Source organism: Mustelus asterias, chromosome 3 (genome assembly GCF_964213995.1).
Source record: "Mustelus asterias chromosome 3, sMusAst1.hap1.1, whole genome shotgun sequence".
NCBI lineage: Eukaryota > Metazoa > Chordata > Chondrichthyes > Carcharhiniformes > Triakidae > Mustelus > Mustelus asterias.
Window position 1 is genome coordinate 118,825,001 of NC_135803.1, and position 20,550 is coordinate 118,845,550.

A 20,550-nucleotide genomic window follows, 5' to 3' on the forward strand; every position below is an offset into this window, starting at 1 on the left:
AGCTGTATTCTCTGTCGGTCTCTTCCTGTCAAGCGTGTTGTACGTGGAAAGTTATTCAAGGGTGGTGATATGTACCCTTCATGAATTATGCATCTTAAACAAACTTACATGATCGGAACTACTCAGCTGTAAGCCTTTTAGCCAGAACTAGACCACGAGAGAGCTCAAATACAGATCTTGAATAATGGTTTAAAACAGCAGAATGTAGTCAGCCCACTCTCACTCACGGAGATTCATGGGCACACACACGCACTGTGCATAACGCTTCATTTGCTTGTTACGGTTCCAATGAGGCTTTTAATCCCAGTGGGAGCCCATTTTACAGCTTTGTTGGTAGTTAGAAGGGCACAAGCCTTTGGATTAAAGCTGCCTTTTACTGTGTTAAATCCTATCAAGGTCAGGCTTGGTTTTTTATTAACTACAGTCCATTGCCTTGCCAGTCAGCTCTTCCAGAATTTCAATTTGGCTTTTCCAAAAGTATTAAAAACTTGAAATTTATTTTGAATAGTTAAACTCAAAACATGCATCTTCATTCCTGCATATATTTAGACTGGGTACAAGCACATATTACCCAGCATTGTGTGGAAAATTAAGATATCGTAAAATTTGTCTAAATGTATCTGCAGTTTTAATTTAATTTCTTAATATTTTGCTCCAATCCATTTTCAATTTACATGTATTAATTATAATTGTCTATGTAAAATTTTGATAGGAATTAATTTTCCAGTCCTTCATTGAAAATTAGGTGAAGCGTTTTTCTTGGAGAAAATCTTCCTTCATCTACATTAGTGCAGGATGAACTAAATTGATGATTGGAGAACAAACCGCGTCCGTGCCATGAATCAGGAGCACTATATAAAAAAACACTGAATGTTATTTGTATATTCTTTAAGATGATTAATTCAATTATGAATAAAATAGTAGGAAAGCTAACTAATTACACCTCTGACAATCATTTTTGGAACTTTTAGTTTTAATAAATCTTATTGTTTTCAAGTAATTAATCTGTGTTTAACTACAAAGAAGTTTTACTTTCTTGTTCTTCATTACATGGTAACAGTTCCAAGCAAGAGAAAATCTTTGGTCAATTGAATCCACCCATCCAGAGTATTCCCTTGGTAAATTTTTAATAACTTTGAATTTCTCTAGCAACTCATTTAGGACCAGTTTGTTCACTGATACATTATGTTCAAATTCGCATGTTGATAGAATAGAAATTGTAGACCACGTGGTCACATGATGCAGTGATGATGTGGCGGCTTAAAGGGTCACGTGATGAAAGTGCAGGAGTTCTCCTTGGAGTGTAGGCAGAGTGGAAATATGTCAGAGCTGTTCAGAGTACTGGCCTAGTGGTATTATTGCCAGACCATTAATCCAGAAACCCAGTTAATGTTCTGGGGACCTGGGTTCGAATTCCACCACGGCAGATGGTGGAATTTGAATTCAATTAAAAAAAATGTCTGGAATTAATAATCTACTGATAACCATGAAACCAGTGTCGATGGTCGGAAAAACCCATCTGGTTCATATATGTCCTTTAGGGAAGGAAATCTGCCGTCCTTACCTGGTCTGGCCTACATGTAATTCCAGATCCACAGTGATGGGTTGACTCTCAACTGCCCTCTGAGCAAGGGCAACTAAGGATGGGCAATAAATGCCAGCCAGCCAGCGACGCCCATGTCCCACAAATGAACAAAATAGTAAACTATTGTTTGTTGCAGGTCTTTGGTCGCCAGTCATTGGAACCCAGCACTTCTGCAGAGATTTTACAAATACGCAAAACTGCTGAAAAGGTGTTTATGAGCATTGGCTCAAGTAGCATATAATTTTCATATCCTCCATCCCCTACCTTAACAGTTAAAGTGAACTTTAATTGTACTTTTCACCTAATGGTTTGCTTTGGGTGAAAATCTACAACCAACGGATCAGATATAAGCTCTGCAGTCCTTCCCCCACATCCAGTCGAAAATGGTGGTGGACAATTAAACAACTCACTGGAGGAGGAGGCTCCATAAATATCCCCATTCTCAATGATGGAGGAGTCCAGCACACCAGTGCAAAAGATAAGGCTGAAGTATTCGCAGCAATCTTTAGCCAGAATTGCCGAATGGATGATCCATCTCGGCCTCCTCCAGTGGTCCCCAGCATCTCAGATACCAGTCTCCAGCCAATTCGATTCACTTCATGTGATATCAAGAAAAGATTGGAGGCACTGGATACTGCAAAGGCAATGGGTCCTGATAACATTCCGGCAATTTTACTGAAATCTTGTGCTCCAGAACTTGCCTCTCCCCTAGCCAAGCTCTTCCAGTACAGTTACAACACTGGCATCTACCCAACAATGTGGAAAATTGCCCAGGTATGTCCTGTACACAAAAAGCAGGACAAATCCAACCTAGTCAATTACTGCCCAATCAGTCTACTCTCGATCATCAGTAAAGTGATGGAAGGGGTCATCAACTGTGTTATCAAGCAGCACCTGCTCAGCAATAACCTGCTCAGTGACACCCAGTTTGGTTTCGCCAGGGTCACTCAGCTCCTGACCTCATTACAACCTTGGTTCAAACATATACGAAAGAGCTGAATTCCAGAGGTGAGGTGAGAGTGACAGTCCTTGACATCAAGGCCGCAGTCGACCAAGTGTGGAATCAGGAGCCCTAGTCAAACTGGAATCAATGGTTATCAGGGGGCAAACTTTCCACTGGTTGGAGTCATACCTGGTACATAGGAAGATGGTTATGGTTGTGGAGGGTCAGTCATCTCAGCTCCACAACATCTCTGCAGGAGTCCCTCAGGGTAGTGTCCTAGGCCCAACAATCTTCAGCTGCTTCATCAATGACCTTCCCTCCATCATAAGGTCAGAAGTGGGGATGTTCACAGCTTATTGCACAATGTTCAGCACCATTCGCGACTCCTCAGATATTGAAGCAGTCCATGCTCAAATGCAACAAGATCTGGACAATATCCAGGCTTGGGCTGACAAATAGCAAATAACATTCACGTCACACAAATACCAGGCAATGACCATCACCAATAAGAGACACTCTAACCACCGCCCCTTAACATTCAATGGTGTAACCATCACTGAATCCCCCACTGTCAACATCATTGACCAGAAACTCAACTAGACTCACCACATAAATACAATGGCTACAAGAGCAGGTCAAAGGCTAGGAATACTGTGGCGAGTAACACAACTCCTGACTCCCCAGAGCCTATCCACCATCTACAAGGCAAAGTTAGGAGTATGATGGAATACTCCACACTTGTCTGGATGGGTGCAGCTCCAACAACACTCAAGAAGCTTGACACCATCCAGGGCAAAGCAGCCCACTTGATTGGCACCACATCTACAAACATTCAATCCCTCCACCACCGACGCTCAGTAGCAGCAGTGTGTACTATCTACAAGATACACTGCAGCAATTCACCAAAGATCCTTAGACAGCACCTTCCAAATCCATGACCACTTCCATCTAGAAGGACAAGGGCAGCAGATAAATGGGAACACCACCACCTGCAAGTTCCCCTCCAAGCCTGACTTGGAAATATATTGCCATTCCTTCGCACTTGCTGGGTCAAAATCCTGGAATTCCCTCCCTAACGGCATTGTGGGTCAACCCTCAGAACTTGGACTGCAGCGATTCAAGAAGGCAGCTCACCACCACCTTCTCAAGGGCAACTAGGGATGGATAATAAATGCTGGCCAGCCAGCGACACCCATATCCCACGAATAATTAAAAGAAAATCTAGACTCCTTCCAGCTGGACCTTGGTGACCATCCCATCTGCCCAATGCAGGGGGATGTGAGGGACACAGAGCAGGTAGATGCAACTGAAGCTGGCCATCACCTGTCAAGATGTGATTGCAACCTCTAACAGATTGAATAGCAGTCTTTTGCTTGACCAAGGCTGGGGTTCTTCAGTGCCACTGCTCATAGCTTTCATAGTTTATCAGTTTCATTGAAGAAGCTCTTCCTGCTGTTGACTTGCCTTGATGACCCGAGTAAGGTGCAAGTGCAGTGCTGTTAGGAACAGCACCTTCCAAACTCACAACCTACTTCCATCTAGAAGGACAAGGGCAACAGGTACATGGGAGCACCTCCATCTGCAGGTTCCCCTCCAAGCCACTCACCATCCTGACATGGAAATATATCACCGTTCCTTCACTGTTGCTGGGTCAAAATCCTGGAATTCCCTCCCTAATGGTATTGTGGGTCAACCCACAGCATGTGGACTGCAGCATTTCAAGAAGGCAGCTCACTACCACCTTCTCAAGGGCAACTAGGGATGGGCAATAAATGTTGGCCAGCCAGCAAGGCCATGTCCCACGAATGAATAAAAAATGAATAAAAAAAACATAAGGACTCCAGGATTAAAAGGGTTCCTAATTGCCTTTTTAATTAGCTCACTTGTTTCCCTGCCAGCCACAAGGGGATTCCCTGTTGGGCTTGGAATCTGTTTGGCAGAAAGCTGGAAGAGGGAGGGATATAATCAGGACCTCAAACCAATGTCAATTTCAAGGGAATTAATTTCCCTCTACCAAAACCCATTTCAACTTGTCTGGGAAACTTCTGCCCATAGATTTGGGAAGACAGAAATGAAGAAGGAGTTCTGCTAATATCTTAGACCTTGTTAGCAAAGCTTCAGCTACTTTTGTGTAATATGAACCTAGAAATTGCCTTACAACCTTCGTTTCCTCCATTACCCAAGTCTTTTCAAGCATTAAAAATAAATACCAATTAAAATTTAATTCTGTTGAAATGGAAAGATTCTGATGACTTGCCAATAATTAAATGTGCTTGAGGTCTTAGCACTGTGAAAAATGTAAAATAAAATTCAGCAAGTTCACTGACATGAGAGACATCTGTAAATGTATGTTAACTGTGTGGCTTGAAAGGGATGAGCAAGGTAAACTCCCTGGAGGTGATCAGAAATGGCAGCGAACCGATATTTTGCTTCAGCTTTTTTATGGAAGGGAAGAAAGAGGAAATTATAATAGTATAAGAAGCAAAGGGATATCATAGCAATTAAGCTGTGATCTGGTTGGTCTGCCAGAAAATTATGGGTTCAAATCCCACTTCAGAGACTTGAGCACAAAAATCTCAACTGCCGCTCCACTGCCGAACTGAGGGAGCGTCACATTGCCAGTGATGCTGGCTTTTGGATCAGCTTTTAAACTGAGGTCTCATCTCCTCTCTCAGGCAGTATTCAAATTATGTGGCATTACTTAAAAGAAAAACTGGCAAATTATTCCCAATGTACTGGCCAATATTTAACTCTCTCTCTCTCTCTCTCTCTTGGATTATCTGGATATTTTTGCATTCATGTTTGTGGGAGTTTGCTGTATGCAAATTAGCTGCCATATTTCCCACATTACACCAGGAAGTAACCTCCCAAAGTTAGCTGCACAGCTCTTTGGGACATCCTTATGTTGTCCAAGACGCTATATGAATGCACGTCTTTTATTATTTTTAGAAAGGATAAACCAGCCACTCGAGCCAAATTTAAGGAAAGCGATAATCTTTGGTCCTGACAGAGTGAATCCTCAGATTCTCAAAGAAAATAAAGAGATAGCAGAGGTGCTCATATCCAAATATAATACTTCAGCAGAAAAAGGAATAATGCCAGTTGATAGCAAATTCAAAAAAGGAGATATAGTAATCTGGTGAATTGTCGGCCAGTTAATTTAATGTGGTAGGTAAGACAACAGAACCTTTGCTCTGAAAGACATCCAAACATCAAGAAATTAAGAATGGAGAATGGTCAGAACTCAAATCCAATCAACATGATCATCACTCGAGAAATTATGATCATTCTCTGCTTTAGGAACTAATGAGACCCCACCTCATTAACAGCACTTGAGGAAATTCAGGAACACCTAATTTTAGGTGCGTCACCTACAAAGTGTTAGCAGCTCACACTCAAATGATGAGGGCCAATGTGACCAGTACTTTGGGACCTAGACCTCATCATAATGTAGATGGTGCTATTTAGGAGCCCAGGAAAGTTATTGCTCCAATTTCCAGCCAAGTGATTGAATTACCTCACAGGGATCTGGAAGGTGGGCCTCGTAGTCCATCATTGGGATTCACCAAAAGCCCCCAGGAATACTGTTGGAGCATTGGGAGTGCTATTGTGGATCGGGTAGGAAGATATCACATTTGGTATTAGTGATTGGAGAGGGTAGGGACAAGGGTAGATTGTGAAGGTAGTATGGGGTGCCAGAAATCAGAGATTTGGCACGAGGGGCAGTGGTGATTATGGTAAACAGATACATTTTCCCTTTATGATGTTTAAAGTTGGTTTCCCTGTGACAATCAGAACTAGTTGCCTCAGGGGAAACCAAAGTTGCAGCAAAGACCTGAAACAGGTATTATGTCCCTTAGTTGCATATGAAAATATGCACGTGGCTGCTTTGGACCTGAGTAAAGGATGCCTCATGTTTGTCCTTTCACAATATTGGGTGAGATTCTCCGCCTCCCAGCCGCGTGTTACCCACCGGTGAGAGATGGCGCGTTGTTTGCTACTGACAGGATTCTCTGTGGTCCCGCCACTGGCTATGGGAATTCCCATTGATGTCACTCCAGACCGGTGGGAAACCCATGGGTGGGGGTGCAATTCCGGCAGGATCGGAGAACCACACCGGCGTGAACAGCCGGAGAATTCTGACCATTATTTGTTCGGTTCTTCCCATTAGAAGAGTATGCACACAGCTCAGACTTCATTTTCAAAATATGTGGCCATGTAGCTCTTGGAACTATGGCCCCGTCACAGTCCAATTCAGCCTCATAGCTCACTAACACTGTGGTATGTGCTTTGTAATGCACATAGAATCAGGCTATAAAATTTAATTAATTTGAGAAATCAGGGAACTTTCATAGAATCCTTGTGAATCATAGAATCCCTACAGTGCAGAAGGAGGCCATTCGGCCCATTGTGTCTGCACCGACAACAATCAAACCCAGGCCCTATCCCCATCACCACACATATTTACCTCACTAATCTCTCTAACCAATGCATCCCGGGAGACTAAGGGGCAATTTAGCACAGCCAATCAACCTAACCCACACATCTTTAGATTGTGGGAGGAAACTGGAGCACCCGGAGGAAACCCATGCAGACACGGGGAGAATGTGCAACCTTCGCACAGGCAGTGACCCAAGCCGGAAATTGAACTGAGGTCCCTGGAGCTGTGAGGCAGCAGTGCTAACTACTGTGCCACCGTGCCACCCCTTTACCATGTGTGAACCTATATTTCACCAAGTTGTGTAACGTCTTGAAATGTCTTTGGCAAATAAGGAAAGGCGACGCAAACTGCCAATTATTGTAAGAAAATTTAACATCAAGGCTACATGTCATCCCGTATCTTATCATTAATGCTTGTAAGTCACAAAACTGCTTCAAGTTGCTGCTTTTAGTCAATTGGCATTTCTCAGGTAACTGTTAAGGTATTGAGATGTATGGATTAGGGAGAAAAAAATTGGAATACATGTCTCTCTCTACTATTTTAATGAAGAATTTAACCCATTTCAGGTAAAAATGGTAGGAAGAATTTAAGGTGAGTGCGTTCAACATTTTTACAATAACTTCACTCAGAGTAGCTTCCAAGATTGACTGTCACAAGTTTAATTTTCAGAATCTTTGTTAAAACATAAAGGATTATACATAAACAACCTTATTTTACTTCTATCACTCTGTCCCAGTATCAGTACACCACTGAATATAGTGTATCAGGTTTTATTGTTTCTTTTCCCCATAGGGAATAGTAAGCATGTGCTTAAAAAGTCTGCCGCTGTCACTCTCTCTCTATTTTACAAATACAGTATGCCCACCAGTGCTAGATCACCATAAACATTAAAGAAGCTTCAAGTGAAATATCTGGCTCCAGAAATTCAGATGTTGTATAGCTTTTGGTAATTTGAAAGAAACCACCTGATTAATTGCTTGCTAGCAGACCATTGCTTGAACAATCATACTCAGTCATTCCTTTTTTAATATATGAAGACAGCAAGTTTGGAATCATGCCATCAGCCCAGGTCTTTGAAGCATCGTTATTGAGTTAGGGCGGACACTAGGAGTAGGGGTAACTGCTCAGGTACTAAATTAATGTCAGCATGGATTGTTGGGTTGAACAAGCTGTTTTAGTGCTGTGATTTTGTTAGTAATGTTTTGTAATATTATTGAGAAAAGATTAGGCAAAAATTGAGAAACTCATCAGGAACAATGGCTCACTCAGCAAACAAGTCAGAAAGAAGGAAATCTTATACCGTGGGAAGGTTTCAGGGTGCTATCATGCATTTACCTGTACTAATTCATAAGATAAGGCTTTCTTAAATTTTGTTTCCAAATATTTGTAATGGAAGTACTTCATAATTCGCATGCTTTATTCTGGAAATTATGGAACTTTTAACCTTTAACCTTTAATTTATATATTAATCACAAGTAGGCTTACATTAACACTGCACTGAAGTTACTGTGAAAATCCCCTAATCACCATATTCCGGCGCCTATTCGGGCACACTGAGGGAGAAATTAGCATGGCCAATGCACCTAACCAGCACATCTTTTGCTTCTTTGCATTAAAACTTATTTCCATTAGTTTGTTAAAACCCATGAATAATCAAAAAATATTTTTAAAGTTATAAAACAGGATAGAATGACATGGAATTCAAGTCACAAAACAACAAATTTAATCATTTTATAACTGCTGACAGGATCACGAGATTACAGACAAAGATTTCATAGATTAACAACACAATCTAAGAAGATTTTGGAAAAAGTAATGAAATTTCACAATATTAGATGTGAAAAATAATAATTGTTATTTATTTGACCTGTGTTTGGCTTGGTAAGAACCTTGAGACATTTCATTACATTAAAAGTACCATATAAATATAAATCATTGTTGTAATATCGAAGGCTATAAAAGCTATACTGTACATTGATTTGCCCCTACCTCATTTATCCAACAAAGGCGAGAGTTCCATTCATGTTAATAGCTTATTTTTACAAATGTTTTCTCAAACGATCTTGCTGACAATGAGCTGGAGATTTCATGAGTTATGATACTTGATGGTTACTCTGGAAACACATCTAATGGTGCCCTCCCTGTGTCAGCCCATAGGAGTCTGTGCTGTTTCACTTATGACCAGATCCCAGGGATAGTAAAGGCTGAAATGTTCTGATCTCTGAAGGATTGCTAAGGTACATGTGCTCACACTTTGTTGGGTTTCGCAATGCTGCTTCCCAATGCATTGAACATCATGTCATTGTCTGTTTGATGGAGCACTGCAGAGGATGGAGGAGCAACACCTGGAAAATGTTCAACTACTTTTCAAATGCATTGCTGCGTTTAGCACTGAACTCTATATTGTCATCTATAAAATATGATATTTGGCAAGGAGCAAACGCCAAGTATGCAGCCCACAAAAAGTAACTTGCATGCTACAATTTCACAAATGCACATAAGGTGGCCGAGGACCCGATCCATCATGAGTTGAGGCATGTTTTCATCTTCCCTGCCCATTCCATAATAATGATGTGTTGCAAGGTTAGGTTCATTATGGTGCATGAGGTTACTATTCCGAAGGTTGGACTTATCAGATGTTCATGTTTTAAAACTGTCTCCTCTAGTTCAAAGTGAAATGGAATATTTTGAAGAGGGGGATGAAACTTCCTACAAAATCTGCCTGAAGGCAACCCCATGTGACTTGATTGCCATGGGGACTAGGGCTCAAAATTTGTTGAAAGTAAGGTGCAAGTTTTAACACCTAGACAGAAAGGGGAAGGCAGCTGGTGCACAGATTCAAAGACTGCCAGAGTCAGTCAAACAGAGAAATTTGTCCCATAACACATGTTCTTTGCCAAGCAGAGGAAAATGGCTGTTTTGGGTTAATAACCAAACAGAGTTCTTGTTGTTTAAATGTCTCTGTTTGAGGAAGCAATGCTTCTGGAGAATTAAAGATCAAGGAGTTGTGAGAAGGTGCCTGGCTACTATAAGTTGTGATGGTCTATGAGCTTTTGGGAAAACCTATGATGAAGGTTTCTCTGGGTAATGATTTCAGCTAAAGTATCTGGCTTTCAACAACTGATCATGTGAACAAGTTGCCTGAAGGATAAATAGCAGAAAAAAGGTCAACAGTAAGGGGTGAGGAGTGGATGTGGTTCTGCTCACATGCAGAGTCTTAGTGTTGTTTTGGTTTAGCACAAGTTTGCTAACAACATTTCTTTCCAGCAGGATTCAGTTGAAATTCTGTATTCTCTGGCTAAAAGATTTGTTTATTGAAAAACCCTTGATAACAGAGAGATCCTTAACAATGAGTTGGATTTCTGGGCTAGCCAAGTTGTAAAGAGAAAGAGAGAAGGAAAAAGAGAGAAGAAGAGAGAGAAAGAAAAAGTGGTTAGTCTTCCAATTTCTGATAAGCATCTGACTTGAGTTTATTGAGGGTATATGTGAAATGTTGAGTCCAGAAGTTAGGTTTCTGAGTATAAGCATCTGTGTTCATTGTACTTGTAATATATTTAGCATAGCTGATTGTTTAAGATAGAATCTAAATTTAGTATTTGTGTTCTTTGACTTTTGTGGAGTAAAATTCTTTCTATTTAAATAGTGAATCTTGTGGCTTTATTTTTATGGTAAATACCTGGCTTTTCAGACTCTAAAAAAAAAAATATCACTAGTCTCCACCAGGATCATAACAAAGTCCATTTGAATATGTTTGGAAGGTTGAGTGAAGGGACTTTGTTTAAAAGGACAGTTAGCTACATGTTAGAGCACCAACTAATAGAGCCTAGCAGCAGTAGCTAAAGTTCCCTAGTTGTGCTTGTGCCCAAGCTGGGTGGCTCCACAAGGCCCTACATTGACAACCAAAAGGTTACTGTAATGACTAGAGCTGACACCTGCCAAGTTCTCCACTTGAAGACTATATAGATAGGGAAGGTAATGCAGCCTATATTACAAAAACATATTTACTTAAGGGATACTGACAGATACCCTTGACCACCCGTGCAAAGGAATTCTCTGCCTTTGTGGCTCTGGATGGGTTACTGGTGTTGAGTCATGCCATTTGGGCCTAGCAATGTCTCAGCCACCTTTCAAAAGTTGATGAGCCAATTAATGGTGGACTTATCCAATTGGGAAATGTACCTAAACAACCTCCTAGTGTGCAGTGACGCCTAGGAAACTCACTTACTCACTGGAAACCCTCTTCCAGAAATTACAATCAGCTTTCCAAGTGGTCAATCTCACAAAGAGTTTACTAAGGCTCGGGTGACCTACTTAGAACACATGGTGGGTAAAGGACAAGTATTGTCCCAAGCTGTAGGAGTGCAAGCTGTACTACAGTTTCCCATCCCACGACAAAATGGGAAATCATTAGATGTTAGTGATGTGTGGATTCTGCCACAAGTTAGTCCCAAACTTTTGCTTTGTAGCTTCCTTGCTGACAGACATACTACAGGAAAAAGCAAAAGTAATATGGATTGAGAAAAGCCAGAGAGTTGTTGAAAAGCAGAAACCCATTTTAATAAAAGAACCTGTGATATCAGCTCCAGCCTTTAACCAAGCAATTAAAAGTAGCCATCTATGCTAGTGACTTTAGGGGTAGAGGATTACCCCATCCAGGAGGATGAATCAGAAATGGAGACACTAATTTGATACCTCTCCAAAAAACTGAACCAACATCAGAAGCAGTATTACACAGTAGAAAAAGAAATTGTAAGTTTATTATGGGTCCGCAACTACTTCGATGATATATGTCTGAAATGGATACAGAGACCATCTTTGACCTTTATGGAGACATTCAAAATTCGGACTGCAAGTTTATTCCATTGCAGTTTGTTTCACCAACCCTATCACCTAAAGTTCACCCAGATTCCAGGGAAATTGAGTAAGATTGTGGATACCCCATCCAAAACTTGGAGAGACCCAACTAAAACTGATGAGATAATTAATCAGAACCAAGACAAGAGAGTGAACGTAAGTGAATATGTTTTTACCACGTAATGAAATGAGAGTGGATCTGATTTCATTAGAGTGGGGAGGCGTTACCAGTCCATATATCCCTTTATTTTTCAAAAGATGATTTTTCGACTGCCTGAAAATTTTGCAGTTTGAAAGGAGATAGAGAAAATTGCTTAAAAATGCAAAGCCATATTCCAAGGTGAAGGTGAGAAGCCAGCAAATCCCCATTAGGGGAGTGCGAACAGAGAAACGTTTCCTATAATCCAGACATCCATCGAAAATCTTAACTGTCTCAGGGAGAGGCTTTAAACATGCAAAGCAATAGACATTGAAACAATGGCTGCCACAAACAGACCCATCCAAAACAAAGGGATTTCAAAGCAAGGCTGCCCACTCACTAGGGAGAGATTGCAAGTGACACAAGCAGTGTCCAGAAACTTTTCAGCAGAAGAAACAAGCTGAGGACTGCTCTCTCTCTCTCCTTTTCTCTCTTTTGGAATAAGAGTGTCACCTGGTTGGAGAAGCAAACCCTACCAGAAACCCACCAGCGAACCTAGATCCCTTAGTAGTTGCAACATCTACATGTGACCACTTTCAGGAAACAAAAAAACAGTTAAGCTAGATTGGCTGCTCTGTTTAAAATCTACACACAGTAAGAAGTCTCACAACACCAAGTTAAAGTCCGACAGGTTTATTTGGTAGCACGAGCCGCTAGCTTTCGGAGCGCTGCTCTTTCCTCAGGTGAGTGGGATTTCAGTGCACAAACAGGGCATATAAAGACACAAACTCAATTTACAAAATAATGGTTGGAATGCGAGTCTTTACAGGTAATCAAGTCTTAAAGGTACAGACAATGTGAGTGGAGAGAGGGTTAAGCACAGGTTAAAGAGATGTGTATTGTCTCCAACCAGGACAGTTAGTGAGATCTTGCAAGCCCAGGCAAGTCGTGGAGGTTACAGATGGAAATCCCACTCGCCTGATGAAGGAGCAGTGCTCCGAAAGTTAGTGGCTGGTGCTACCAAATAAACCTGTTGGACTTTAACTTGGTGTTGTGAGACTTCTTACTGTGTTTACCCCAGTCCAACGCCGGCATCTCCACATCATGGCTAAAATCTATACCTCAAGGATAGTTAAAGGACACGTGTTTGTATCTCCAGTTTAGTAGTAAATTTGTTTCTTTTCACTCTGGAAATATTTCTATGATTGGCTCCTTATTACTCACAGTTTAAATAGTGCTCACAATTTACATAGTTAAATACATTCCTATTTAAGACAAGCATATCCTCATGAAAAGGGGACTTAGAACAATTGAGCAGGTTAAATAGAGGACAGCCAGTTCATCCCTTCCTACCTGGTCATAACAACACATAGCTTGGTTCTTCATCAAATTCCTACAGTACAGAAGGAGGCCATTTGGCCCATCGGGTCTGCACTGACTCTCTGGCGGAGCGGCCCATCCCCTACCCAATCCCCATAACCCCATGCATTTACCACACTAATCCCCCTAATCTACACATCCTGGGACAGTAAGGGGCAATTTAGTGTGGCCAATCAAGGTAACCTGCGCATCATTCGACTGTGGTAGGAGACCGAGAGAAGGGGAGAATGTGCAAAATCCATACAGACAGACAGTTACCCTGGGCTGGAATCATACCCGGGTCCCTGGTGCCGTGAGATAGCAGTTCTAACACTGTACTACCATGCTGCCTCGCTAGAAGCATTCATCTATGCTTCTAGACCTATAGGGATAACTAGTAGTATAAATGTGGATCCTATTAATGCAGAGATAATTTATAGTTCACATAATTCATACCCATATGTGTCAAATGGATTGTAGCTTTAAGAAGATGTGACGGCAGCAGCATTGAAGTATATGAACACCAAACAAACAATAAAAAATCACCACAACACCAAGTTGGCAATTGATAAAACTACAAAGCAGACTTGTTTTTAAGCAACAACAACCAAAATGTTACATAGACCACTCCTCTGTCACCTGTCCTATATGAGTGCTGAGTCCAAGCAGTGCAAGACATATAGAATCCCTACAGTGCAGAGGGAGGCCATTCGGCCCATCGAGTCTGCTTTAACCACAATTCCACCCAGGCCCTATCCCTGTAACCCCACATATTTACTCCGCTAATCCCCTGACACTAGGGTCAATTTAACATGCTCAATCAACTTAACCCACACATCTTTGGACTGTGGGAGGAAACCAGAGCACCCGAAGGAAACCCACGCAGACACGGGGAAAATGTGCAAACTCCACACAGACAGTGACCCGAGGTCGGAATTGAACCCGGGTCCCTGGCACTGTGAGGCAGCAGTGCTAACCACTGTGCCACCATGCCACCCCTCTACTAAATTATAGGGAAGGAGGACATTAACATTTTCCTGGCCTCAAGTAGTTGTAGTATAATCCCTCAGGTACTTCCATATTGCATTAACCTATGCTGTGTGAACAGAGTCTCAATAAACATCAATGCTCAATAATATAGGTAACGTGTGCTGAATATGCACCAGCAACTAAGAGGTGCTGAATGTTATATTATCAATTCTACGTTTATCCAAAATGCACATCATAATAAATATTCTTTTCTAATTAATTTCACGAAGGATAGCTTGGAGGACAATAAAGAGGTCTTTTTTAAAGCTTGCAAGATTAGCCTTTCATTAGAGAGCTGTGAGTAACAGAGGGAAAAGGATACAAAATTATTTTCTTCAGATGCTCGGTGACTAAAGGTTTATGGATTCAAACTTGTTCTTATTAAAAATCTATTAGTATAGAAAAATCTATGGGAAAATCCATACTGTACATAAATGAACATAATGAAATAAATGAACATAATGAAATAGAGTAGCGGGCCATGGTTCAGAATTAATGATTGCATAGCTTGCAGGGGCAAATAAATGAAAGCTCGATTATTGATGAAGCAGAATCCTTTTGTTGTTAGTGTTTTGAATTGAGAAACATAGATTCGAGTTCAATTCCCTTAAAGCAGAGCACTATAAAAATATATAAGGGCGGCACGGTGACACAGTGGTTAGCACTGCTGCTTCACAGTGCCAGGGTCCCAAGTTCGATTCCTGGCTTGGGTCACTGTCTGTGTGGAGTTTGCACATTCTCCCCGTGTCTGTGTGGGTTTCCTCCAGGTGCTCTGGCTTCCTCCCACAGTTTGAAAGACGTGCTGGTTAGGTGCATTGACCCGAACAGGTGCTGGAGTGTGGCGACTCGGGGAATTTCACAGTAACGTCATTACAGTGTTAATATAAACCTATTTGAGACTAATAAGATAACCATTAAAACAAAAGTTGATACAAATAGGAGAGAAAACCAGTTCAGCAAAGTCATGGGAGGCAACATCTAGATTGTGCATCAAATTCTGCATTGTGGCAGAAGGGATGTTTGAAGGAAACAAGGAGTTAGTGCCACATTTTTGTGTCCATGGCAAAGAATGATTTGAATAAACTGCATTACTTTGATTTCAATGTAATAAGGATATGGGGAGGAGAAAGGATTTGTCAGAACAATCAATGGGCTGATGTTCAGCAGAATAATTTATCATAGTGATATCAATAAAATAAAGATCATGACAGGGATAGAGGTAGAAAGCCAAAAGCAAGGAAAGAACTGCCAACTATACAACTGTACACCAACCATGTTGCTTGATATCACCCTGTGGTATGTGTGTTTGAGATGTTTAGTGCTGTATATCTATAATGTTTCACCCTGAATGTAGAGCCTGATTCTCCCATTGCGACCCGCAACTTTTCTGGCGGGTCGGGTCAGGATATGCGCGTGTCGGCCATTTCACGGGTTCCCCGCGAGCTTTTACGACCCGCGCGCATCTCCCAAGAAAATTGCGCCGCCGGGAATGCGTAGATGTCCAGCGGGAAGTGAGGTAAGTCATTTCAATATGTTTTACATATATTTTAAATGTATTTCAAATGAGATTATCGGGCCTGGCACGGAACTTGCCTGGCCCGATACCATCTCCCACCCTGCCAGGAGTACTTCATCCCTTGCGGGGTTTAGAGTAGCTCCCCACATTCGGGGAACAAGCGGGAGACTCCGCGGAGTGAAGGGGAGGCAATCGGGGCCCCCCCAGAAGGCTGTGCGATGGGGGGGTGGTGCCCCTGGGCATGGGCACCCTGGCAATGCCAGCCTGTGTCCCCTGGCACTGCCCAAGGGGCAAAGTGCCCTTGCCCAGGGGGCACCTTGGCACTGCTCATTGGGCATTGGGCACTGTCATTACTCGTATCAACGGAACGCTGATACTGTCAGCGTGACATTCGTGGTGTTTGAAGTATGCGGCCACTCCGGAAAGGAGGGATTCGTCCCTCCAGTGGGGAGGAGGGATCGGCCGCAGAGTGGCAGCGGAACCCCCTGCCCCCTCCCTCCCCACCGATCGGCCGCAGAGTGGCAGCGCCACCCCCCCCCCCAAGAGGATGATATGTCACACCCCCTCTCCTTCCACCCCCCCCCCCCCCCCCCCCCCGGGGATGATCGGTCACACCCCCTCTCCTCACACCCCCCCCCCCAGGGGATGATCGGTCACACCCCCTCTCCTCCCACCCCCCCCAGATGGTCTGTGTCAGAGAGCCGCTCTCTCTGCTTTTTCTTTCGCGCTCGGGGGCGTGCTGCTTCAGATTTGTTTCGAACTGCGCATGCGCAGTTCAGAGCTCCGATCGTTCCGGCAGCGCTAAGCCCCGCCCACAGAGCGAATCGGACCGGAGCTGGCAAAACGTGTATGGGCGTGCTGCAAAGAGGATTCCGGGCTCGGATCCGTATTACGCCCGGATCCCGCCCTCAGGCTCCAATTGGTAAAATCGGGCCCATAGTGTTGATGACTGACCCTGCTTCCATCGAGCATCACCACCGCCTGGAAAGTCAGATTTAATTAATCGTAGAAATCATAGAAACCCTACAGTACAGAAAGAGGCCATTCGGCCCATCGAGTCTGCACCGACCACAATCCCACCCAGGCCCTACCCCCATATCCCCACAGATTTACCCACTAATTCCTCAAACCTACGCATCTCAGGACACTAAGGGCAATTTTTTTAAGTATGGCCAATCAACCTAACCCGCACATCTTTGGACTGTGGGAGGAAACCGGAGCACCCGGAGGAAACCCACGCAGACACGAGGAGAGTGTGCAAACTCCACACAGACAGTTACCCAAGCCGGGAATCGAACACAGGTCCCTGGAGCTGTGAAGCAGCAGTACTAACCTGTGCTACCGTGCCGCCCGTGTTCCTATGTTCAGAGAAAAACCTAAACTGTGAAGTTGAATTGTAGTTCGCTGGAAAATATGTCAGATATCAGGTTTAGCCACCTTCAGATGTGTCATCCATTGCACTTAAGCACTTGACACTTTTGTTTGTGACTCATTAGAAACTTCACTTCATTAATTTTTTCAGTTGCAGCAACTGGGGAAGAGTCTTACATGAAATTTCTTATGGACCGGAGGTTATGAAACCTAATATTAAACCACTGGTCGTCAGAACTGAACGAGAGAGATTCCTAACATTTTGATTAATAACTATGGATGTTGATTGTTGCTTCCTGAAATGCCTATCTAAAGACTGATATAGTAGATGGTACACCTTTGATGTACACTTTTTTTTTCGCTGGTATATTGATTGAATTAACAGCATCTCTTGGTCAAATCAATGTGACATTTTTAGTCTTGGTGGAGACACGTAAATGAGGAAATGAAAAATTAAAGCAATGATAGATGACTTACTTCCTGCCGCTCCCAAGCACAAGCTTTTGAGATGGGAATAGTTTGATGTTCTGAGATGGCTCCCTTCAGAAAGTTTCCAAGCAGCAGCTAAAAAGAACTGCTCAAGCAATAAATTCACAATAGTAAGCTTTATTGCTTTTCCCCAAAGCTTTCGACCTTAGCTTGTAAAATCAATGGTAAGGCACTTAAGACTTTCACTGAATGATAAATAATTGACTCTTTGATTATGAACAAACTTCACTATTTTTAATTGTTAAATTGTATCATATTTGTGTTAGCTACAATGAAATCGTAGAGTGTTAACAGGCTATGATCTACTCCAATTAAAGCTATACACGCCACAGGAATCTAACCCTCTGAACAGCAAAAAAGGAAAATAACGCCCTTTAATGCATTACAATTTTTATTAGAATAAAGGCAATACATTTGCACTGCATTGGTCCAAAAACTGTATAAGCATTGATATTGAATATGATTACAGTAACAATAACTGAAAACTATTCTGCATTAACCAGGAATTACAACAAAAAGAAAAGTAATGAGATTCCACAATTGTGGGTTTAAGTCAAACACGATGCCAGTTTATTTAGGAGGTGTTACTTGTTCCAGGTCCAAAATGGAAGAACTTCAAAAACCCAGGAATCCCTTTGCTTACGTCACTATAGGTCAAGTGACAATATACCAGCAGAGATGCAACCACTTACATACAAAACATATTCATAAGCTGTAGTCCCATGAATCCATTGTTTTTGGTCCCCGCTATGAAATCCTTTCCCTAGCCAGCGACTCCATTACTCTCCCTGGCAACAGTTGAAACAAATCATATAAGACCTTGTGATATGCTTCGAAGCACATATCTGCATCATCACCAAGACCATGTAGTTCCAGCTCTGGAATATCAGCTGACTCATCCTCTGTCTCAGCTCATCTGGTGCTGAAATCTTCATCCATGTCTCGGGTATCTCTAGACTTAACGATTCCAACATGCTCCAGGCTGGTCTCCCACATTCTATCCTTCATAAATTTGAGGTCATCCAAAAGCCTGCTGCCGATGTCCTTCCTCGTGCCAAGTCCAGTTCACCCATCACCCCTGCGCTCAGTAATCTAGCAAAGTCATGATTTTACAATCATCTTCATTGTTCTCATGTTCCATAATATTCTTTTGCCTTCATCTCTCTGTAATCTCCTGCAGCCCCACAACCCATTAAAATATTGCACTAATTCTGGCCTCTTGAGCACCCTAGTTTTAATTGCTCCATGATTCATGGCTGTGCCTTCAGCTGCCTGGGCCCTAAGCTCTGGAATTGCCATCCTAAACCTTTCTGCCTCTCCAGTTTCTTTCCACGGTAGCACAGTGATTAGCACTGCTGCTTCACAGCTCCAGGTACCTGGGTTCGATTCCCGGCTTGGGTCACTGTCTGTGTGGAGTTTGCACATTCTCCTCGTGTCTGCGTGGGTTTCCTCCAACAGTCCAAAGATGTGCAGGTTAGGTTGATTGGCCATGCTAAAAAAAATTGCCCTTAGTGTCCTGGGATGCGTAGGTTAGAGGGATTAGTGGGTAAATATCTAGGGATATGGGGGTAGGGCCTGGGTGGGATTGTGGTCGGTGCAGACTCGATGGGTCAAATGGCCTCTTTCTGTGCTGTAGGGTTTCTAAGATTCTAAGATTCTAAATCACTCCTTAAAAGTTCCCACTTTGATGATGCTGTTGGTCATCTTTATCGCCTTATGTGGCTCAGTGACATATTTTGTTTTATAACACCCCTGTAGAGTGCCTTGAAACAATTCATTATGTCCAAGGTTCTATATACATTCATGCTGTTGTTATTGACTAAATAACAAAGCCACAAGCAAAATCTAACTCCACTGAATTTGGGCTTATTTAAGTAAACAGGAATGTCTCACTTTTTAATCAACATAGCAACCAAGTTTCACTTTCATCAAGTTTTTTTAGCCTCTTTTAGTTTTTTTCTCATTACTCTTCCAGTAGCCCTGCTGTAATATTACCTTCCCTCAAATGGTTGAACGATACAGTCTAGAGTCATCTCAATATATACCAGGAATGTCACAGCTCCATGTATTTGAACATTACAGGAAATTATTATTTCATCCTCTCTCTTAATTATGAACAATCTCTTGCTCCTTTCCTCGTTCCAGCTGTTATCCATATCCCTCATTTCTAATTGACAGTTTGTCCACTACAAGAGTGTCAATCAGGTCTCATAGATGGAAGTTAAGAAAATCGGAACAGGAGTTAGTCATTCAACCCTTTGGTTCTGCTAGATAATTCATTCAATTAGTTGGGTGCCATTGTTTTGGGGCAGCACGGTGGCACAGTGGTTAGCACTGCTGCCTCACAGCACCAGGGACCTGGGTTCGATTCGGCTTGGGTCACAGCCTGTGTGGAGTTTGCACATTCTCACCATGTCTGTGTGGGTTTCCTCCGGGTGCTCCAGTTTCCTCCCACAGTCCAAAGATGTGCAGTTTAGGTAGATTGGCCATGCTAAATTGCCCCTTAGTGTTGGGGGACTAACATGGGGTTATGAGGATATGGTCTGGGTGGGATTGTGGTTGGTGCAGACTCGATATACCGAAAGGCCTCCTTCTGCACTGTAGGATTCTATGATTCTATGAGATAATGGTTGGTCTGCACCTCAACTTTATTTACCCACCTTTTCTTTATATCCTTTGATATCTTTACCCAACAAAAATCTATTAATCTCGCTCATGAAGGCTCCAATTGTCCCTACATTCACACTAACTTTTGGAGGAAGAGAATGCCAGACACTCCCCTCCCCCCCCCCCCCGCCACACCCCCAACTACTGTGTGAAAAAG